General features: G+C 28.9%; 9 non-coding genes across 9 annotated transcripts; all 9 read right to left on the bottom strand.

The window, feature by feature from the left end:
• Positions 1-1,590: 1,590 nt before the first annotated feature.
• Positions 1,591-1,662, bottom strand: TRNAC-GCA (transfer RNA cysteine (anticodon GCA)). The gene has a single exon. It is a non-coding gene; the product is annotated as a tRNA-Cys (tRNA).
• Positions 1,663-2,603: 941 nt separating this feature from the next.
• Positions 2,604-2,675, bottom strand: TRNAC-GCA (transfer RNA cysteine (anticodon GCA)). Its single transcript has one exon. It is a non-coding gene; the product is annotated as a tRNA-Cys (tRNA).
• Positions 2,676-3,616: 941 nt separating this feature from the next.
• Positions 3,617-3,688, bottom strand: TRNAC-GCA (transfer RNA cysteine (anticodon GCA)). Its single transcript has one exon. It is a non-coding gene; the product is annotated as a tRNA-Cys (tRNA).
• A 943-nt stretch (positions 3,689-4,631) lies between these two features.
• Positions 4,632-4,703, bottom strand: TRNAC-GCA (transfer RNA cysteine (anticodon GCA)). The gene has a single exon. It is a non-coding gene; the product is annotated as a tRNA-Cys (tRNA).
• A 6,507-nt stretch (positions 4,704-11,210) lies between these two features.
• On the bottom strand, positions 11,211-11,282 carry TRNAC-GCA (transfer RNA cysteine (anticodon GCA)). The gene has a single exon. It is a non-coding gene; the product is annotated as a tRNA-Cys (tRNA).
• Positions 11,283-19,308: 8,026 nt separating this feature from the next.
• TRNAC-GCA (transfer RNA cysteine (anticodon GCA)) lies at positions 19,309-19,380 on the bottom strand. Its single transcript has one exon. It is a non-coding gene; the product is annotated as a tRNA-Cys (tRNA).
• Positions 19,381-20,319: 939 nt separating this feature from the next.
• TRNAC-GCA (transfer RNA cysteine (anticodon GCA)) lies at positions 20,320-20,391 on the bottom strand. The gene has a single exon. It is a non-coding gene; the product is annotated as a tRNA-Cys (tRNA).
• Positions 20,392-22,342: 1,951 nt separating this feature from the next.
• On the bottom strand, positions 22,343-22,414 carry TRNAC-GCA (transfer RNA cysteine (anticodon GCA)). The gene has a single exon. It is a non-coding gene; the product is annotated as a tRNA-Cys (tRNA).
• A 435-nt stretch (positions 22,415-22,849) lies between these two features.
• On the bottom strand, positions 22,850-22,921 carry TRNAC-GCA (transfer RNA cysteine (anticodon GCA)). Its single transcript has one exon. It is a non-coding gene; the product is annotated as a tRNA-Cys (tRNA).
• Positions 22,922-24,483: the final 1,562 nt, after the last annotated feature.

The following is a 24,483-nucleotide window of genomic DNA, read 5'->3' as shown; positions in this document are numbered from 1 at the left end:
ATATGGACAAGCTGTCTAAATGATATTATTGAAAGGTGTGAAAATTGTTACATTTTTATGAAAACCATACTACAGGGGCACTTGGATTTGAGCCAAGGACCTCTTGATCTGCAGTCAAATGCTCTGCCACTGAGCTATACCCCCTACATATTAATAAGAGAAATAATGTTTTTTTCTTTTTGATACATAAAATTTGAAGATTTTTAGAAACTTTTACATTGTGGTGCACTTTCTTTACTCTGATGTGCTTTAGTCTTTCCAAAAAAGACTTTGATGATTGCATAAAGCACACAAAATTCTCAAGAATTTTTATTACACAGAATGACTCTTTGTTTTAGAGAGTCCGATGTATTAAATGAAACGATTTACATAATTTATTTAATCACTATTTAAAAGAAAGAATTTTCCATTTTATTCCTTAATTTTCTTATTTAAACTTTTTAGAAAGAAAGCAAATTTACTTCATAAGTCACGTTTAAATAAAACTTGTGCTAAGTTCAGCCTGATATGGATAAGCTGTCTAAATGATATTATTGAAAGGTGTGAAAATTGTTACATTTTTATGAAAACCATACTACAGGGGCACTCGGATTTGAGCCAAGGACCTCTTGATCTGCAGTCAAATGCTCTGCCACTGAGCTATACCCCCTACATATTAATAAGAGAAATAATGTTTTTTTGTTTTTGATACATAAAATTTAAAGATTTTTAGAAACTTTTACATTGTGGTGCACTTCCTTTACTCTGATGTGCTTTAGTCTTTCCAAAAAAAAGACTTTGATGATTGCATAAATCACATAAAATACTCAAGAATTTTTATTACACAGTATGACTCTTTGTTTTAGAGAGTCCGATGTATTAAATGAAACGATTTACATAATTTTTTTAATCACTATTTAAAAGAAAGAATTTTCCATTTTATTCCTTAATTTTCTTATTTAAACTTTATAGAAAGAAAGCAAATTTACTTCATAAGTCACGTTTAAACAATACTTGTGCTAAGTTCAGCCTGATATGGACAAGCTGTCTAAATGATATTATTGAAAGGTGTGAAAATTGTTACATTTTTATGAAAACCATACTACAGGGGCACTTGGATTTGAGCCAAGGACCTCTTGATCTGCAGTCAAATGCTCTGCCACTGAGCTATACCCCCTACATATTAATAAGAGAAATAATGTTTTTTTGTTTTTGATACATAAAATTTGAAGATTTTTAGAAACTTTTACATTGTGGTGCACTTCCTTTACTCTGATGTGCTTTAGTCTTTCCAAAAAAGACTTTGATGATTGCATAAAGCACACAAAATTCTCAAGAATTTTTATTACACAGAATGACTCTTTGTTTTAGAGAGTCCGATGTATTAAATGAAACGATTTACATAATTTATTTAATCACTATTTAAAAGAAAGAATTTTCCATTTTATTCCTTAATTTTCTTATTTAAACTTTTTAGAAAGAAAGCAAATTTACTTCATAAGTCACGTTTAAATAAAACTTGTGCTAAGTTCAGCCTGATATGGATAAGCTGTCTAAATGATATTATTGAAAGGTGTGAAAACTGTTACATTTTTATGAAAACCATACTACAGGGGGCACTCGGATTTGAACCAAGGACCTCTTGATCTGCAGTCAAATGCTCTGCCACTGAGCTATACCCCCTACAAATTAATAAGAGAAATAATGTTTTTTTGTTTTTGATACATAAAATTTAAAGATTTTTAGAAACTTTTACATTGTGGTGCACTTCCTTTACTCTGATGTGCTTTAGTCTTTCCAAAAAAAAGACTTTGATGATTGCATAAATCACATAAAATACTCAAGAATTTTTATTACACAGTATGACTCTTTGTTTTAGAGAGTCCGATGTATTAAATGAAACGATTTACATAATTTTTTTAATCACTATTTAAAAGAAAGAATTTTCCATTTTATTCCTTAATTTTCTTATTTAAACTTTATAGAAAGAAAGCAAATTTACTTCATAAGTCACGTTTAAACAATACTTGTGCTAAGTTCAGCCTGATATGGACAAGCTGTCTAAATGATATTATTGAAAGGTGTGAAAATTGTTACATTTTTATGAAAACCATACTACAGGGGCACTTGGATTTGAGCCAAGGACCTCTTGATCTGCAGTCAAATGCTCTGCCACTGAGCTATACCCCCTACATATTAATAAGAGAAATAATGTTTTTTTGTTTTTGATACATAAAATTTGAAGATTTTTAGAAACTTTTACATTGTGGTGCACTTCCTTTACTCTGATGTGCTTTAGTCTTTCCAAAAAAGACTTTGATGATTGCATAAAGCACACAAAATTCTCAAGAATTTTTATTACACAGAATGACTCTTTGTTTTAGAGAGTCCGATGTATTAAATGAAACGATTTACATAATTTTTTTAATCACTATTTAAAAGAAACAATTTTCCATTTTATTCCTTAATTTTCTTATTTAAACTTTTTAGAAAGAAAGCAAATTTACTTCATAAGTCACGTTTAAATAAAACTTGTGCTAAGTTCAGCCTGATATGGATAAGCTGTCTAAATGATATTATTGAAAGGTGTGAAAATTGTTACATTTTTATGAAAACCATACTACAGTGGGCACTCGGATTTGAACCAAGGACCTCTTGATCTGCAGTCAAATGCTCTGCCACTGAGCTATACCCCCTACATATTAATAAAAGAAATAATGTTTTTTTGTTTTTGATACATAAAATTTAAAGATTTTTAGAAACTTTTACATTGTGGTGCACTTCCTTTACTCTGATGTGCTTTAGTCTTTCCAAAAAAAAGACTTTGATGATTGCATAAATCACACAAAATACTCAAGAATTTTTATTACACAGTATGACTCTTTGTTTTAGAGAGTCCGATGTATTAAATGAAACGATTTACATAATTTTTTTAATCACTATTTAAAAGAAAGAATTTTCCATTTTATTCCTTAATTTTCTTATTTAAACTTTATAGAAAGAAAGCAAATTTACTTCATAAGTCACGTTTAAATAAAACTTGTGCTAAGTTCAGCCTGATATGGATAAGCTGTCTAAATGATATTATTGAAAGGTGTGAAAATTGTTACATTTTTATGAAAACCATACTACAGGGGCACTTGGATTTGAGCCAAGGACCTCTTGATCTGAAGTCAAATGCTCTGCCACTGAGCTATACCCCCTACATATTAATAAGAGAAATAATGTTTTTTTGTTTTTGATACATAAAATTTGAAGATTTTTAGAAACTTTTACATTGTGGTGCACTTCCTTTACTCTGATGTGCTTTAGTCTTTCCAAAAAAGACTTTGATGATTGCATAAAGCACACAAAATGCTCAAGAATTTTTATTACACAGAATGACTCTTTGTTTTAGAGAGTCCGATGTATTAAATGAAACGATTTACATAATTTTTTTAATCACTATTTAAAAGAAAGAATTTTCCATTTTATTCCTTAATTTTCTTATTTAAACTTTTTAGAAAGAAAGCAAATTTACTTCATAAGTCACGTTTAAATAAAACTTGTGCTAAGTTCAGCCTGATATGGATAAGCTGTCTAAATGATATTATTGAAAGGTGTGAAAATTGTTACATTTTTATGAAAACCATACTACAGGGGGCACTCGGATTTGAACCAAGGACCTCTAGATCTGCAGTCAAATGCTCTGCCACTGAGCTATACCCCCTACATATTAATAAAAGAAATAATGTTTTTTTGTTTTTGATACATAAAATTTAAAGATTTTTAGAAACTTTTACATTGTGGTGCACTTCCTTTACTCTGATGTGCTTTAGTCTTTCCAAAAAAAAGACTTTGATGATTGCATAAATCACACAAAATACTCAAGAATTTTTATTACACAGTATGACTCTTTGTTTTAGAGAGTCCGATGTATTAAATGAAACGATTTACATAATTTTTTTAATCACTATTTAAAAGAAAGAATTTTCCATTTTATTCCTTAATTTTCTTATTTAAACTTTATAGAAAGAAAGCAAATTTACTTCATAAGTCACGTTTAAACAAAACTTGTGCTAAGTTCAGCCTGATATGGATAAGCTGTCTTAATGATATTATTGAAAGGTGTGAAAAAGGTTACATTTTTATGAAAACCATACTACAGGGGGCACTTGGATTTGAGCCAAGGACCTCTTGATCTGCAGTCAAATGCTCTGCCACTGAGCTATACCCCCTACATATTAATAAAAGAAATAATGTTTTTCTGTTTTTGATACATAAAATTTAAAGATTTTTAGAAACTTTTACATTGTGGTGCACTTCCTTTACTCTGATGTGCTTTAGTCTTTCCAAAAAAAGACTTTGATGATTGCATAAATCACACAAAATACTCAAGAATTTTTATTAAACAGAATGACTCTTTGTTTTAGAGAGTCCGATGTATTAAATGAAACGATTTACATAATTTTTTTAATCACTATTTAAAAGAAAGAATTTTCCATTTTATTCCTTAATTTTCTTATTTAAACTTTATAGAAAGAAAGCAAATTTACTTCATCAGTCACGTTTAAACAAAACTTGTGCTAAGTTCAGCCTGATATGGATAAGCTGTCAAAATGATATTATTGAAAGGTGTGAAAAAGGTTACATTTTTATAAAAACCATACTACAGGGGGTACTTGGATTTGAGCCAAGGACCTCTTGATCTGCAGTCAAATGCTCTGCCACTGAGCTATACCCCCTACATATTAATAAGAGAAATAATGTTTTTTTGTTTTTGATACATAAAATTTGAAGATTTTTAGAAACTTTTACATTGTGGTGCACTTTCTTTACTCTGATGTGCTTTAGTCTTTCCAAAAAAGACTTTGATGATTGCATAAAGCACACAAAATACTCAAGAATTTTTATTACACAGAATGACTCTTTGTTTTAGAGAGTCCGATATATTAAATGAAACGATTTACATAATTTTTTTAATCACTATTTAAAAGAAAGAATTTTCCATTTTATTCCTTAATTTTCTTATTTAAACTTTATAGAAAGAAAGCAAATTTACTTCATAAGTCACGTTTAAATAAAACTTGTGCTAAGTTCAGCCTGATATGGATAAGCTGTCTAAATGATATTATTGAAAGGTGTGAAAATTGTTACATTTTTATGAAAACCATACTACAGGGGGCACTCGGATTTGAACCAAGGACCTCTTGATCTGCAGTCAAATGCTCTGCCACTGTGCTATACTCCCTACATATTAATAAAAGAAATAATGTTTTTTTGTTTTTGATACATAAAATTTAAAGATTTTTAGAAACTTTTACATTGTGGTGCACTTCCTTTACTCTGATGTGCTTTAGTCTTTCCAAAAAAAAGACTTTGATGATTGCATAAATCACATAAAATACTCAAGAATTTTTATTACACAGTATGACTCTTTGTTTTAGAGAGTCCGATGTATTAAATGAAACGATTTACATAATTTTTTTAATCACTATTTAAAAGAAAGAATTTTCCATTTTATTCCTTAATTTTCTTATTTAAACTTTATAGAAAGAAAGCAAATTTACTTCATAAGTGACGTTTAAACAAAACTTGTGCTAAGTTCAGCCTGATATGGATAAGCTGTCAAAATGATATTATTGAAAGATGTGAAAAAGGTTACATTTTTATGAAAACCATACTACAGGGGGCACTTGGATTTGAGCCAAGGACCTCTTGATCTGCAGTCAAATGCTCTGCCACTGAGTTATACCCCCTACATATTAATAAAATAAATAATGTTTTTTTGTTTTTGATACATAAAATTTGAAGATTTTTAGAAACTTTTACATTGTGGTGCACTTTCTTTACTCTGATGTGCTTTAGTCTTTCCAAAAAGACTTTGATGATTGCATAAAGCACACAAAATACTCAAGAATTTTTATTACACAGAATGACTCTTTGTTTTAGAGAGTCCGATGTATTAAATGAAACGATTTACATAATTTTATTAATCACTATTTAAAAGAAAGAATTTTCCATTTTATTCCTTAATTTTCTTATTTAAACTTTATAGAAAGAAAGCAAATTTACTTCATAAGTCACGTTTAAACAAATTTGTGCTAAGTTCAGCCTGATATGGATAAGCTGTCTAAATGATATTATTGAAAGGTGTGAAAATTGTTACATTTTTATGAAAACCATACTACAGGGGGCACTCGGATTTGAACCAGGGACCTCTTGATCTGCAGTTAAATGCTCTGCCACTTAGCTATACCCCCTACATATTATTAAAAGAAATAATGTTTTTTTGTTTTTGATACATAAAATTTAAAGATTTTTAGAAACTTTTACATTGTGGTGCACTTCCTTTACTCTGATGTGCTTTAGTCTTTCCAAAAAAAAGACTTTGATGATTGCATAAATCACACAAAATACTCAAGAATTTTTATTACACAGAATGACTCTTTGTTTTAGGGAGTCTGATGTATTAAATGAAACGATTTACATAAATTTTTTAATCACTATTTAAAAGAAAGAATTTTCCATTTTATTCCTTAATTTTCTTATTTAAACTTTATAGAAAGAAAGCAAATTTAATTAATAAGTCACGTTTAAACAAAACTTGTGCTAAGTTCAACCTGATATGGATAAGCTGTCTAAATGATATTATAGAAAGGTGTGAAAAAGGTTACATTTCTATGAAAACCATACTACAGGGGGTATTTGGATTTGAGCCAAGGACCTCTTGATTTGCAGTCAAATGCTCTGCCACTGAGCTATACCCCCTACATATTATTGAAAGAAATAATGTTTTTTTGTTTTTGATACATAAAATTTGAAGATTTTTAGAAACTTTTACATTGTGGTGCACTTCCTTTACTCTGATGTGCTTTAGTCTTTCCAAAAAAGACTTTGATGATTGCATAAAGCACACAAAATACTCAAGAATTTTTATTACACAGAATGACTCTTTGTTTTAGAGAGTCCGATGTATTAAATTAAACGATTTACATAATTTTTTTAATCACTATTTAAAAGAAAGAATTTTCCATTTTATTCCTTAATTTTCTTATTTAAACTTTATAGAAAGAAAGCAAATTTACTTCATAAGTCACGTTTAAATAAAACTTGTGCTAAGTTCAGCCTGATATGGATAAGCTGTCTAAATGATATTATTGAAAGGTGTGAAAATTGTTACATTTTTATGAAAACCATACTACAGGGGGCACTCGGATTTGAACCAAGGACCTCTTGATCTGCAGTCAAATGCTCTGCCACTGTGCTATACTCCCTACATATTAATAAAAGAAATAATGTTTTTTTGTTTTTGATACATAAAATTTAAAGATTTTTAGAAACTTTTACATTGTGGTGCACTTCCTTTACTCTGATGTGCTTTAGTCTTTCCAAAAAAAAGACTTTGATGATTGCATAAATCACATAAAATACTCAAGAATTTTTATTACACAGTATGACTCTTTGTTTTAGAGAGTCCGATGTATTAAATGAAACGATTTACATAATTTTTTTAATCACTATTTAAAAGAAAGAATTTTCCATTTTATTCCTTAATTTTCTTATTTAAACTTTATAGAAAGAAAGCAAATTTACTTCATAAGTGACGTTTAAACAAAACTTGTGCTAAGTTCAGCCTGATATGGATAAGCTGTCAAAATGATATTATTGAAAGATGTGAAAAAGGTTACATTTTTATGAAAACCATACTACAGGGGGCACTTGGATTTGAGCCAAGGACCTCTTGATCTGCAGTCAAATGCTCTGCCACTGAGTTATACCCCCTACACATTAATAAAATAAATAATGTTTTTTTGTTTTTGATACATAAAATTTGAAGATTTTTAGAAACTTTTACATTGTGGTGCACTTTCTTTACTCTGATGTGCTTTAGTCTTTCCAAAAAGACTTTGATGATTGCATAAAGCACACAAAATACTCAAGAATTTTTATTACACAGAATGACTCTTTGTTTTAGAGAGTCCGATGTATTAAATGAAACGATTTACATAATTTTATTAATCACTATTTAAAAGAAAGAATTTTCCATTTTATTCCTTAATTTTCTTATTTAAACTTTATAGAAAGAAAGCAAATTTACTTCATAAGTCACGTTTAAACAAATTTGTGCTAAGTTCAGCCTGATATGGATAAGCTGTCTAAATGATATTATTGAAAGGTGTGAAAATTGTTACATTTTTATGAAAACCATACTACAGGGGGCACTCGGATTTGAACCAGGGACCTCTTGATCTGCAGTTAAATGCTCTGCCACTTAGCTATACCCCCTACATATTATTAAAAGAAATAATTTTTTTTGTTTTTGATACATAAAATTTAAAGATTTTTAGAAACTTTTACATTGTGGTGCACTTCCTTTACTCTGATGTGCTTTAGTCTTTCCAAAAAAAAGACTTTGATGATTGCATAAATCACACAAAATACTCAAGAATTTTTATTACACAGAATGACTCTTTGTTTTAGGGAGTCTGATGTATTAAATGAAACAATTTACATAAATTTTTTAATCACTATTTAAAAGAAAGAATTTTCCATTTTATTCCTTAATTTTCTTATTTAAACTTTATAGAAAGAAAGCAAATTTAATTAATAAGTCACGTTTAAACAAAACTTGTGCTAAGTTCAACCTGATATGGATAAGCTGTCTAAATGATATTATAGAAAGGTGTGAAAAAGGTTACATTTCTATGAAAACCATACTACAGGGGGTATTTGGATTTGAGCCAAGGACCTCTTGATTTGCAGTCAAATGCTCTGCCACTGAGCTATACCCCCTACATATTATTGAAAGAAATAATGTTTTTTTGTTTTTGATACATAAAATTTGAAGATTTTTAGAAACTTTTACATTGTGGTGCACTTCCTTTACTCTGATGTGCTTTAGTCTTTCCAAAAAAGACTTTGATGATTGCATAAAGCACACAAAATACTCAAGAATTTTTATTACACAGAATGACTCTTTGTTTTAGAGAGTCCGATGTATTAAATTAAACGATTTACATAATTTTTTTAATCACTATTTAAAAGAAAGAATTTTCCATTTTATTCCTTAATTTTCTTCTTTAAACTTTATAGAAAGAAAGCAAATTTACTTCATAAGTCACGTTTAAATAAAACTTGTGCTAAGATCAGCCTGATATGGATAAGCTGTCTAAATGATATTATTGAAAGGTGTGAAAATTGTAACATTTTTATGAAAACCATACTACAGGGGGCACTCGGATTTGAACCAAGGACCTCTTTAACTGCAGTCAAATGCTCTGCCACTGAGCTATACCCCCTGCATATTAACAAAAAAAATAATGTTTTTTTTGTTTTTGATACATCAAATTTAAAGATTTTTAGAAACTTTTACATTGTGGTGCACTTCCTTTACTCTGATGTGCTTTAGTCTTTCCAAGAAAGACTTTGATGATTGCATAAAGCACACAAAATACTCAAGAATTTTTATAACACAGAATGACTTTTTGTTTTAGAGAGTCCGATGTATTAAATGAAACGATTTACATAATTTTTTTAATCACTATTTAAAAGAAAGATTTTTCCATTTTATTCCTTAATTTTCTTATTTAAACTTTATAGAAAGAAAGCAAATTTACTTCATAAGTCACGTTTAAACAAAACTTGTGCTAAGTTCAGCCTGATATGGATAAGCTGTCTAAATGATATTATTGAAAGGTGTGAAAATTGTTACATTTTTATGAAAACCATACTACAGGGGGCACTTGGATTTGAGCCAAGGACCTCTTGATCTGCAGTTAAATGCTCTGCCACTGAGCTATACCCCCTACATATTAATAAAAGAAATAATGTTTTTTTGTTTTTGATACATAAAATTTGAAGATTTTTAGAAACTTTTACATTGTGGTGCACTTCCTTTACTCTGATGTGCTTTAGTCTTTCCAAAAAAAGACTTTGATGATTGCATAAAGCACACAAAATACTTAAGAATTTTTATTACACAGAATGACTGTTTTAGAGAGTCCGATGTAGTAAATGAAACGATTTACATAATTTTTTAATCACTATTTAAAAGAAAGAATTTTCCATTTTATTCCTTAATTTTCTTATTTAAACTTTATAGAAAGAAAGAAAATTTACTTCATAAGTCACGTTTAAATAAAACTTGTGCTAAATTCAGCCTGATATGGATAAGCTGTCTAAATGATATTATTGAAAGGTGTGAAAATTGTTACATTTTTATGAAAACCATACTACAGGGGGCACTTGGATTTGAACCAAGGACCTCTTGATCTGCAGTCAAATGCGCTGCCACTGAGCTATACCCCCTACATATTATTAAAAGAAATAATGTTTTTTTGTTTTTGATACATAAAATTTAAAGATTTTTAGAAACTTTTACATTGTGGTGCACTTCCTTTACTCTGATGTGCTTTAGTCTTTCAAAAAAAAAGACTTTGATGATTGCATAAATCACACAAAATACTCAAGAATTTTTATTACACAGTATGACTCTTTGTTTTAGAGAGTCCGATGTATTAAATGAAACGATTTACATAATTTTTTTAATCACTATTTAAAAGAAAGAATTTTCCATTTTATTCCTTAATTTTCTTATTTAAACTTTATAGAAAGAAAGCAAATTTACTTCATAAGTCACGTTTAAATAAAACTTGTGCTAAGTTCAGCCTGATATGGATAAGCTGTCTAAATGATATTATTGAAAGGTGTGAAAATTGTTACATTTTTATGAAAACCATACTACAGGGGCACTTGGATTTGAGCCAAGGACCTCTTGATCTGCAGTCAAATGCTCTGCCACTGAGCTATACCCCCTACATATTAATAAGAGAAATAATGTTTTTTTGTTTTTGATACATAAAATTTGAAGATTTTTAGAAACTTTTACATTGTGGTGCACTTCCTTTACTCTGATGTGCTTTAGTCTTTCCAAAAAAGACTTTGATGATTGCATAAAGCACACAAAATGCTCAAGAATTTTTATTACACAGAATGACTCTTTGTTTTAGAGAGTCCGATGTATTAAATGAAACGATTTACATAATTTTTTTAATCACTATTTAAAAGAAAGAATTTTCCATTTTATTCCTTAATTTTCTTATTTAAACTTTTTAGAAAGAAAGCAAATTTACTTCATAAGTCACGTTTAAATAAAACTTGTGCTAAGTTCAGCCTGATATGGATAAGCTGTCTAAATGATATTATTGAAAGGTGTGAAAATTGTTACATTTTTATGAAAACCATACTACAGGGGGCACTCGGATTTGAACCAAGGACCTCTAGATCTGCAGTCAAATGCTCTGCCACTGAGCTATACCCCCTACATATTAATAAAAGAAATAATGTTTTTTTGTTTTTGATACATAAAATTTAAAGATTTTTAGAAACTTTTACATTGTGGTGCACTTCCTTTACTCTGATGTGCTTTAGTCTTTCCAAAAAAAAGACTTTGATGATTGCATAAATCACACAAAATACTCAAGAATTTTTATTACACAGTATGACTCTTTGTTTTAGAGAGTCCGATGTATTAAATGAAACGATTTACATAATTTTTTTAATCACTATTTAAAAGAAAGAATTTTCCATTTTATTCCTTAATTTTCTTATTTAAACTTTATAGAAAGAAAGCAAATTTACTTCATAAGTCACGTTTAAACAAAACTTGTGCTAAGTTCAGCCTGATATGGATAAGCTGTCTTAATGATATTATTGAAAGGTGTGAAAAAGGTTACATTTTTATGAAAACCATACTACAGGGGGCACTTGGATTTGAGCCAAGGACCTCTTGATCTGCAGTCAAATGCTCTGCCACTGAGCTATACCCCCTACATATTAATAAAAGAAATAATGTTTTTCTGTTTTTGATACATAAAATTTAAAGATTTTTAGAAACTTTTACATTGTGGTGCACTTCCTTTACTCTGATGTGCTTTAGTCTTTCCAAAAAAAGACTTTGATGATTGCATAAATCACACAAAATACTCAAGAATTTTTATTAAACAGAATGACTCTTTGTTTTAGAGAGTCCGATGTATTAAATGAAACGATTTACATAATTTTTTTAATCACTATTTAAAAGAAAGAATTTTCCATTTTATTCCTTAATTTTCTTATTTAAACTTTATAGAAAGAAAGCAAATTTACTTCATCAGTCACGTTTAAAAAAAACTTGTGCTAAGTTCAGCCTGATATGGATAAGCTGTCAAAATGATATTATTGAAAGGTGTGAAAAAGGTTACATTTTTATAAAAACCATACTACAGGGGGTACTTGGATTTGAGCCAAGGACCTCTTGATCTGCAGTCAAATGCTCTGCCACTGTGCTATACTCCCTACATATTAATAAAAGAAATAATGTTTTTTTGTTTTTGATACATAAAATTTAAAGATTTTTAGAAACTTTTACATTGTGGTGCACTTCCTTTACTCTGATGTGCTTTAGTCTTTCCAAAAAAAAGACTTTGATGATTGCATAAATCACATAAAATACTCAAGAATTTTTATTACACAGTATGACTCTTTGTTTTAGAGAGTCCGATGTATTAAATGAAACGATTTACATAATTTTTTTAATCACTATTTAAAAGAAAGAATTTTCCATTTTATTCCTTAATTTTCTTATTTAAACTTTATAGAAAGAAAGCAAATTTACTTCATAAGTGACGTTTAAACAAAACTTGTGCTAAGTTCAGCCTGATATGGATAAGCTGTCAAAATGATATTATTGAAAGATGTGAAAAAGGTTACATTTTTATGAAAACCATACTACAGGGGGCACTTGGATTTGAGCCAAGGACCTCTTGATCTGCAGTCAAATGCTCTGCCACTGAGTTATACCCCCTACATATTAATAAAATAAATAATGTTTTTTTGTTTTTGATACATAAAATTTGAAGATTTTTAGAAACTTTTACATTGTGGTGCACTTTCTTTACTCTGATGTGCTTTAGTCTTTCCAAAAAGACTTTGATGATTGCATAAAGCACACAAAATACTCAAGAATTTTTATTACACAGAATGACTCTTTGTTTTAGAGAGTCCGATGTATTAAATGAAACGATTTACATAATTTTATTAATCACTATTTAAAAGAAAGAATTTTCCATTTTATTCCTTAATTTTCTTATTTAAACTTTATAGAAAGAAAGCAAATTTACTTCATAAGTCACGTTTAAACAAATTTGTGCTAAGTTCAGCCTGATATGGATAAGCTGTCTAAATGATATTATTGAAAGGTGTGAAAATTGTTACATTTTTATGAAAACCATACTACAGGGGGCACTCGGATTTGAACCAAGGACCTCTTGATCTGCAGTCAAATGCTCTGCCACTGTGCTATACTCCCTACATATTAATAAAAGAAATAATGTTTTTTTGTTTTTGATACATAAAATTTAAAGATTTTTAGAAACTTTTACATTGTGGTGCACTTCCTTTACTCTGATGTGCTTTAGTCTTTCCAAAAAAAAGACTTTGATGATTGCATAAATCACATAAAATACTCAAGAATTTTTATTACACAGTATGACTCTTTGTTTTAGAAAGTCCGATGTATTAAATGAAACGATTTACATAATTTTTTTAATCACTATTTAAAAGAAAGAATTTTCCATTTTATTCCTTAATTTTCTTATTTAAACTTTATAGAAAGAAAGCAAATTTACTTCATAAGTGACGTTTAAACAAAACTTGTGCTAAGTTCAGCCTGATATGGATAAGCTGTCAAAATGATATTATTGAAAGATGTGAAAAAGGTTACATTTTTATGAAAACCATACTACAGGGGGCACTTGGATTTGAGCCAAGGACCTCTTGATCTGCAGTCAAATGCTCTGCCACTGAGTTATACCCCCTACATATTAATAAAATAAATAATGTTTTTTTGTTTTTGATACATAAAATTTGAAGATTTTTAGAAACTTTTACATTGTGGTGCACTTTCTTTACTCTGATGTGCTTTAGTCTTTCCAAAAAGACTTTGATGATTGCATAAAGCACACAAAATACTCAAGAATTTTTATTACACAGAATGACTCTTTGTTTTAGAGAGTCCGATGTATTAAATGAAACGATTTACATAATTTTATTAATCACTATTTAAAAGAAAGAATTTTCCATTTTATTCCTTAATTTTCTTATTTAAACTTTATAGAAAGAAAGCAAATTTACTTCATAAGTCACGTTTAAACAAATTTGTGCTAAGTTCAGCCTGATATGGATAAGCTATCTAAATGATATTATTGAAAGGTGTGAAAATTGTTACATTTTTATGAAAACCATACTACAGGGGGCACTCGGATTTGAACCAGGGACCTCTTGATCTGCAGTTAAATGCTCTGCCACTTAGCTATACCCCCTACATATTATTAAAAGAAATAATGTTTTTTTGTTTTTGATACATAAAATTTAAAGATTTTTAGAAACTTTTACATTGTGGTGCACTTCCTTTACTCTGATGTGCTTTAGTCTTTCCAAAAAAAAGACTTTGATGATTGCATAAATCACACAAAATACTCAAGAATTTTTATTACACAGAATGACTCTTTGTTTTAGGGAGTCTGATGTATTAAATGAAACGATTTACATAAATTTTTTAATCACTATTTAAAAGAAAGAATTTTCCATTTTATTCCTTAATTTTCTTATTTAAACTTTATAGAAAGAAAGCAAATTTAATTAATAAGTCACGTTTAAACAAAACTTGTGCTAAGTTCAACCTGATATGGATAAGCTGTCTAAATGATATTATAGAAAGGTGTGAAAAAGGTTACATTTCTATGAAAACCATACTACAGGGGGTATTTGGATTTGAGCCAAGGACCTCTTGATTTGCAGTCAAATGCTCTGCCACTGAGCTATACCCCCTACATATTATTGAAAGAAATAATGTTTTTTTGTTTTTGATACATAAAATTTGAAGATTTTTAGAAACTTTTACATTGTGGTGCACTTCCTTTACTCTGATGTGCTTTAGTCTTTCCAAAAAAGACTTTGATGATTGCATAAAGCACACAAAATACTCAAGAATTTTTATTACACAGAATGACTCTTTGTTTTAGAGAGTCCGATGTATTAAATTAAACGATTTACATAATTTTTTTAATCACTATTTAAAAGAAAGAATTTTCCATTTTATTCCTTAATTTTCTTCTTTAAACTTTATAGAAAGAAAGCAAATTTACTTCATAAGTCACGTTTAAACAAAACTTGTGCTAAGTTCAGCCTGATATGGATAAGCTGTCTAAATGATATTATTGAAAGGTGTGAAAATTGTTACATTTTTATGAAAACCATACTACAGGGGGCACTTGGATTTGAGCCAAGGACCTCTTGATCTGCAGTTAAATGCTCTGCCACTGAGCTATACCCCCTACATATTAATAAAAGAAATAATGTTTTTTTGTTTTTGATACATAAAATTTGAAGATTTTTAGAAACTTTTACATTGTGGTGCACTTCCTTTACTCTGATGTGCTTTAGTCTTTCCAAAAAAAGACTTTGATGATTGCATAAAGCACACAAAATACTTAAGAATTTTTATTACACAGAATGACTGTTTTAGAGAGTCCGATGTAGTAAATGAAACGATTTACATAATTTTTTAATCACTATTTAAAAGAAAGAATTTTCCATTTTATTCCTTAATTTTCTTATTTAAACTTTATAGAAAGAAAGCAAATTTAATTAATAAGTCACGTTTAAACAAAACTTGTGCTAAGTTCAACCTGATATGGATAAGCTGTCTAAATGATATTATAGAAAGGTGTGAAAAAGGTTACATTTCTATGAAAACCATACTACAGGGGGTATTTGGATTTGAGCCAAGGACCTCTTGATTTGCAGTCAAATGCTCTGCCACTGAGCTATACCCCCTACATATTATTGAAAGAAATAATGTTTTTTTGTTTTTGATACATAAAATTTAAAGATTTTTAGAAACTTTTACATTGTGGTGCACTTCCTTTACTCTGATGTGCTTTAGTCTTTCCAAAAAAAAGACTTTGATGATTGCATAAATCACACAAAATACTCAAGAATTTTTATTACACAGAATGACTCTTTGTTTTAGAGAGTCTGATGTATTAAATGAAACGATTTACATAAATTTTTTAATCACTATTTAAAAGAAAGAATTTTCCATTTTATTCCTTAATTTTCTTATTTAAACTTTATAGAAAGAAAGCAAATTTAATTAATAAGTCACGTTTAAACAAAACTTGTGCTAAGTTCAACCTGATATGGATAAGCTGTCTAAATGATATTATAGAAAGGTGTGAAAAAGGTTACATTTCTATGAAAACCATACTACAGGGGGTATTTGGATTTGAGCCAAGGACCTCTTGATTTGCAGTCAAATGCTCTGCCACTGAGCTATACCCCCTACATATTATTGAAAGAAATAATGTTTTTTTGTTTTTGATACATAAAATTTGAAGATTTTTAGAAACTTTTACATTGTGGTGCACTTCCTTTACTCTGATGTGCTTTAGTCTTTCCAAAAAAGACTTTGATGATTGCATAAAGCACACAAAATACTCAAGAATTTTTATTACACAGAATGACTCTTTGTTTTAGAGAGTCCGATGTATTAAATTAAACGATTTACATAATTTTTTTAATCACTATTTAAAAGAAAGAATTTTCCATTTTATTCCTTAATTTTCTTCTTTAAACTTTATAGAAAGAAAGCAAATTTACTTCATAAGTCACGTTTAAATAAAACTTGTGCTAAGATCAGCCTGATATGGATAAGCTGTCTAAATGATATTATTGAAAGGTGTGAAAATTGTAACATTTTTATGAAAACCATACTACAGGGGGCACTCGGATTTGAACCAAGGACCTCTTTAACTGCAGTCAAATGCTCTGCCACTGAGCTATACCCCCTGCATATTAACAAAAAAAATAATGTTTTTTTTGTTTTTGATACATCAAATTTAAAGATTTTTAGAAACTTTTACATTGTGGTGCACTTCCTTTACTCTGATGTGCTTTAGTCTTTCCAAGAAAGACTTTGATGATTGCATAAAGCACACAAAATACTCAAGAATTTTTATAACACAGAATGACTTTTTGTTTTAGAGAGTCCGATGTATTAAATGAAACGATTTACATAATTTTTTTAATCACTATTTAAAAGAAAGATTTTTCCATTTTATTCCTTAATTTTCTTATTTAAACTTTATAGAAAGAAAGCAAATTTACTTCATAAGTCACGTTTAAACAAAACTTGTGCTAAGTTCAGCCTGATATGGATAAGCTGTCTAAATGATATTATTGAAAGGTGTGAAAATTGTTACATTTTTATGAAAACCATACTACAGGGGGCACTTGGATTTGAGCCAAGTACCTCTTGATCTGCAGTTAAATGCTCTGCCACTGAGCTATACCCCCTACATATTAATAAAAGAAATAATGTTTTTTTGTTTTTGATACATAAAATTTGAAGATTTTTAGAAACTTTTACATTGTGGTGCACTTCCTTTACTCTGATGTGCTTTAGTCTTTCCAAAAAAAGATTTTGATGATTGCATAAAGCACACAAAATACTCAAGAATTTTTATTACACAGAATGACTCTGTTTTAGAGAGTCCGATGTAGTAAATGAAACGATTTACATAATTTTTTAATCACTATTTAAAAGAAAGAATTTTCCATTTTATTCCTTAATTTTCTTATTTAAACTTTATAGAAAGAAAGAAAATTTACTTCATAAGTCACGTTTAAATAAAACTTGTGCTAAATTCAGCCTGATATGGATAAGCTGTCTAAATGATATTATTGAAAGGTGTGAAAATTGTTACATTTTTATGAAAACCATACTACAGGGGGCACTCGGATTTGAACCAAGGACCTCTTGATCTGCAGTCAAATGCGCTGCCACTGAGCTATACCCCCTACATACTAATAAAATAAATAATGTTTTTTGTTTTTGATACATAAAATTTAAAGATTTTTAGAAACTTTTACATTGTGGTGCACTTCCTTTACTCTGATGTGCTTTAGTCTTTCCAAAAAAAAGACTTTGATGATTGCATAAATCACACAAAATACTCAAGAATTTGTATTACACAGAATGACTCTTTGTTTTAGAGAGTCTGATGTATTAAATGAAACGATTTACATAAATTTTTTAATCACTATTTAAAAGAAAGAATTTTCCATTTTATTCCTTAATTTTCTTATTTAAACTTTATAGAAAGAAAGCAAATTTACTTCATAAGTCACGTTTAAACAAAAATTGTGCTAAGTTCAGCCTGATATGGATAAGCTGTCTAAATGATATTATTGAAAGGTGTGAAAAAGGTTCCATTTTTATGAAAACCATACTACAGGGGGTACTTGGTTTGAGCCAAGGACCTCTTGATTTGCAGTCAAATGCTCTGCCACTGAGATATACCCCCTACATGTTAATAAAAGAAATAATGTTTTTTTGTTTTTGATACATAAAATTTGAAGATTTTTAGAAACTTTTTCATTGTGGTGCACTTCCTTTACTCTGATGTGCTTTAGTCTTTCCAAAAAAAAGACTTTGATGATTGCATAAATCACACAAAATACTCAAGAATTTTTATTACACAGAATGACACTTTGTTTTAGAGAGTCCGATGTATTAAATGAAACGATTTACATTAATATTTAATCTCTATTTAAAAGAAAGAATTTTCCATTTTATTCCTTAATTTTCTTATTTAAACTTTATAGAAAGAATGCAAATTTACTTCATAAGTCACGTTTAAACAAATTTGTGCAAAGTTCAGCCTGATATGGATAAGCTGTCTAAATGATATTATTGAAAGGTGTGAATATTGTTACATTTTTATGAAAACCATACTACAGGGGGCACTCGGATTTGAACCAAGGACCTCTTGATCTGCAGTCAAATCCTCTGCCACTGAGCTATACCCCCTACATATTATTAAAAGAAATAATGTTTTTTTGTTTTTGATTCATAAAATTTGAAGATTTTTAGAAACTTTTACATTGTGGTACATTTCCTTTACTCTGATGTGCTTTAGTCTTTCCAAAAAAAGACTTTGTTGATTGCATAAATCACACAAAATACACAAGAATTTTTATTACACAGAATGACTCTTTGTTTTAGAGAGTCTGATGTATTAAATGAAACGATTTACATACATTTTTTAATCACTATTTAAAAGAAAGATTTTTCCATTTTATTCCTTAATTTTCTTATTTAAACTTTATAGAAAGAAAGCAAATTTACTTCATAAGTCACGTTTAAACAAATTTGTGCTAAGTTCAGCCTGATATGGATAAGCTGTCTAAATGATATTATTGAAAGGTGTGAATATTGTTACATTTTTATGAAAACCATACTACAGGGGGCACTCGGATTTGAACCAAGGACCTCTTGATCTGCAGTCAAATACTCTGCCACTGAGCTATACCCCCTACATATTATTAAAAGAAATAATGTTTTTTTGTTTTTGATTCATAAAATTTAAAGATTTTTAGAAACTTTTACATTGTGGTGCATTTCCTTTACTCTGATGTGCTTCAGTCTTTCCAAAAAAAGACTTTGATGACTGCATAAATTACACTAAATACACAAGAATTTTTATTACACAGAATGACACTTTGTTTTAGAGAGTCTGATGTATTAAATGAAACGATTTACATTAATATTTAATCACTATTTAAAAGAAAGAATTTTCCATTTTATTCCTTAATTTTCTTATTTAAACTTTATAGAAAGAAAGCAAATTTACTTCATAAGTCACGTTTAAACAAAACTTGTGCTAAGTTCAGCCTGATATGGATAAGCTGTCTAAAAGATATTATTGAAAGGTGTGAAAAAGGTTACATTTCTATGAACACCATTCTACAGGCGGTACTTGGATTTGAGCCAAGGACCTCTTGATTTGCAGTCAAATGCTCTGCCACTGAGCTATACCCCCTACATATTAATAAAAGAAATAATGTTTTTTTGTTTTTGATACATAAAATTTGAAGATTTTTAGAAACTTTTACATTGTGGTGCACTTCCTTTACTCTGATGTGCTTTAGTCTTTCCAAAAAAGACTTTGATGATTGCATAAATCACACAAAATACACAAGAATTTTTATTACACAGAATGACTCTTTGTTTTAGAGAGTCTGATGTATTAAATGAAACGATTTACATACATTTTTTAATCACTATTTAAAAGAAAGATTTTTCCATTTTATTCCTTAATTTTCTTATTTAAACTTTATAGAAAGAAAGCAAATTTACTTCATAAGTCACGTTTAAACAAATTTGTGCTAAGTTCAGCCTGATATGGATAAGCTGTCTAAATGATATTATTGAAAGGTGTGAATATTGTTACATTTTTATGAAAACCATACTACAGGGGGCACTCGGATTTGAACCAAGGACCTCTTGATCTGCAGTCAAATACTCTGCCACTGAGCTATACCCCCTACATATTATTAAAAGAAATAATGTTTTTTTGTTTTTGATTCATAAAATTTAAAGATTTTTAGAAACTTTTACATTGTGGTGCATTTCCTTTACTCTGATGTGCTTTAGTCTTTCCAAAAAAAGACTTTGATGACTGCATAAATTACACTAAATACACAAGAATTTTTATTACACAGAATGACACTTTGTTTTAGAGAGTCCGATGTATTAAATGAAACGATTTACATTAATATTTAATCACTATTTAAAAGAAAGAATTTTCCATTTTATTCCTTAATTTTCTTATTTAAACTTTATAGAAAGAAAGCAAATTTACTTCATAAGTCACGTTTAAACAAAACTTGTGCTAAGTTCAGCCTGATATAGATAAGCTGTCTAAAAGATATTATTGAAAGGTGTGAAAAAGGTTACATTTCTATGAACACCATTCTACAGGCGGTACTTGGATTTGAGCCAAGGACCTCTTGATTTGCAGTCAAATGCTCTGCCACTGAGCTATACCCCCTACATATTAATAAAAGAAATAATGTTTTTTTGTTTTTGATACATAAAATTTGAAGATTTTTAGAAACTTTTACATTGTGGTGCACTTCCTTTACTCTGATGTGCTTTAGTCTTTCCAAAAAAGACTTTGATGATTGCATAAAGCACACAAAATACTCAAGAATTTTTATTACACAGAATGACTCTTTGTTTTAGAGAGTCCGATGTATTAAATTAAACGATTTACATAATTTTTTTAATCACTATTTAAAAGAAAGAATTTTCCATTTTATTCCTTAATTTTCTTCTTTAAACTTTATAGAAAGAAAGCAAATTTACTTCATAAGTCATGTTTAAATAAAACTTGTGCTAAGATCAGCCTGATATGGATAAGCTGTCTAAATGATATTATTGAAAGGTGTGAAAATTGTAACATTTTTATGAAAACCATTCTACAGGGGGCACTCGGATTTGAACCAATGACCTCTTTAACTGCAGTCAAATGCTCTGCCACTGAGCTATACCCCCTGCATATTAATAAAAGAAAGAATGTTTTTTTGTTTTTGATACATAAAATTTAAAGATTTTTAGAAACTTTTACATTGTGGTGCACTTCCTTTACTCTGATGTGCTTTAGTCTTTCCAAGAAAGACTTTGATGATTGCATAAAGCACACAAAATACTCAAGAATTTTTATAACACAGAATGACTTTTTGTTTTAGAGAGTCTGAAGTATTAAATGAAACGATTTACATAATTTTTTAATCACTATTTAAAAGAAAGATTTTTCCATTTTATTCCTTAATTTTCTTATTTAAACTTTATAGAAAGAAAGCAAATTTACTTCATAAGTCACGTTCAAATAAAACTTGTGCTAAGTTCAGCCTGATATGGATAAGCTGTCTAAATGATATTATTGAAAGGTGTGAAAATTGTTACATTTTTATGAAAACCATACTACAGGGGGCACTTGGATTTGAGCCAAGGACCTCTTGATCTGCAGTTAAATGCTCTGCCACTGAGCTATACCCCCTACATATTAATAAAAGAAATAATGTTTTTTTGTTTTTGATACATAAAATTTAAAGATTTTTAGAAACTTTTACATTGTGGTGCATTTCCTTTACTCTGATGTGCTTTAGTCTTTCCAAAAAAAGACTTTGATGATTGCATAAATCACACAAAATACACAAGAATTTTTATTACACAGAATGACTCTTTGTTTTAGAGAGTCTGATGTATTAAATGAAACGATTTACATACATTTTTTAATCACTATTTAAAAGAAAGAATTTTCCATTTTATTCCTTAATTTTCTTATTTAAACTTTATAGAAAGAAAGCAAATTTACTTCATAAGTCACGTTTAAACAAATTTGTGCTAAGTTCAGCCTGATATGGATAAGCTGTCTAAATGATATTATTGAAAGGTGTGAAAAAGGTTACATTTCTATGAAAACCATACTACAGGGGGTACTTGGATTTGAGCCAAGGACCTCTTGATTTGCAGTCAAATGCTCTGCCACTGAGCTATACCCCCTACATGTTAATAAAAGAAATAATGTTTTTTTGTTTTTGATACATAAAATTTAAAGATTTTTAGAAACTTTTTCATTGTGGTGCACTTCCTTTACTCTGATGTGCTTTAGTCTTTCCAAAAAAAAGACTTTGATGATTGCATAAATCACACAAAATACTCAAGAATTTTTATTACACAGAATGACACTTTGTTTTAGAGAGTCCAATGTATTAAATGAAACGATTTACATAATTTTTTTAAACACTATTTAAAACAAAGAATTTTCCATTTTATTCCTTAATTTTCTTATTTAACCTTTATAGAAAGAAAGCAAATTTACTTCATAAGTCACGTTTAAACAAATTTGTGCTAAGTTCAGCCTGATATGGATAAGCTGTCTAAATGATATTATTGAAAGGTGTGAATATTGTTAAATTTTTATGAAAACCATACTACAGGGGGCACTCGGATTTGAACCAAGGACCTCTTGATCTGCAGTCAAATGCTCTGCCACTAAGCTATACCCCCTACATATTATTAAAAGAAATAATGTTTTTTTGTTTTTGATTCATAAAATTTAAAGATTTTTAGAAAATTTTACATTGTGGTGCATTTCCTTTACTCTGATGTGCTTTAGTCTTTCCAAAAAAAGACTTTGATGACTGCATAAATCACACTAAATACACAAGAATTTTTATTACACAGAATGACTCTTTGTTTTAGAGAGTCCGATGCATTAAATGAAATGATTTACATAATTTTTTTAATCACTATTTAAAAGAAAGAATTTTCCATTTTATTCCTTAATTTTCTTATTTAAACTTTAAAGAAAGAAAGCAAATTTACTTCATAAGTCACGTTTAAATAAAACTTGTGCTAAGTTCAGCCTGATATGGATAAGCTGTCTAAATGATATTATTGAAAGGTGTGAAAATTGTTACATTTTTATGAAAACCATACTACAGGGGGCACTCAGATTTGAACCAAGGACCTCTTGATCTGCAGTAAAATGCTCTGCCACTGAGCTATACCCCCTACTTATTAATAAAAGAAATAATGTTTTTTTGTTTTTGATACATAAAATTTAAAGATTTTTAGAAACTTTTACATTGTGGTGCACTTCCTTTACTCTGATGTGCTTTAGTCTTTCCAAAAAAAGGACTTTGATGATTGCATAAATCACACAAAATACTCAAGAATTTTTATTACACAGAATGACTCTTTGTTTTAGAGAGTCCAATGTATTCAATGAAAGGATTTACATAATTTTTTTAATCACTATTTAAAAGAAAGAATTTTCCATTTTATTCCTTAATTTTCTTATTTATACTTTATAGAAAGAAAGCAAATTTACTTCATAAGTCACGTTTAAACAAAACTTGTGCTAAGTTCAGCCTGATATGGATAAGCTGTCTAAATGATATTATTGAAAGGTGTGAAAAAGGTTACATTTTTATAAAAACCATACTACAGGGGGCACTTGGATTTGAGCCAAGGACCTCTTGATCTGCAGTCAAATGCTCTGCCACTGAGCTATACCCCCTACATATTAATAAAAGAAATAATGTTTTTTTGTTTTTGATACATAAAATTTGAAGATTTTTAGAAACTTTTACATTGTGGTGCACTTCCTTTACTCTGATGTGCTTTAGTCTTTCCAAAAAAAGGACTTTGATGATTGCATAAATCACACAAAATACTCAAGAATTTTTATTACACAGAATGACTCTTTGTTTTAGAGAGTCCGATGCATTAAATGAAATGATTTACATAATTTTTTTAATCACTATTTAAAAGAAAGAATTTTCCATTTTATTCCTTAATTTTCTTATTTAAACTTTAAAGAAAGAAAGCAAATTTACTTCATAAGTCACGTTTAAATAAAACTTGTGCTAAGTTCAGCCTGATATGGATAAGCTGTCTAAATGATATTATTGAAAGGTGTGAAAATTGTTACATTTTTATGAAAACCATACTACAGGGGGCACTCAGATTTGAACCAAGGACCTCTTGATCTGCAGTCAAATGCTCTGCCACTTAGCTATACCCCCTACTTATTAATAAAAGAAATAATGTTTTTTTGTTTTTGA

This window comes from Anomaloglossus baeobatrachus, chromosome 1, assembly GCF_048569485.1.
Source record: "Anomaloglossus baeobatrachus isolate aAnoBae1 chromosome 1, aAnoBae1.hap1, whole genome shotgun sequence".
Lineage (NCBI taxonomy): Eukaryota > Metazoa > Chordata > Amphibia > Anura > Aromobatidae > Anomaloglossus > Anomaloglossus baeobatrachus.
The sequence above is the reverse complement of the archived record's forward strand: the minus strand, read 5'-3'. Positions and strand labels throughout refer to the sequence as shown.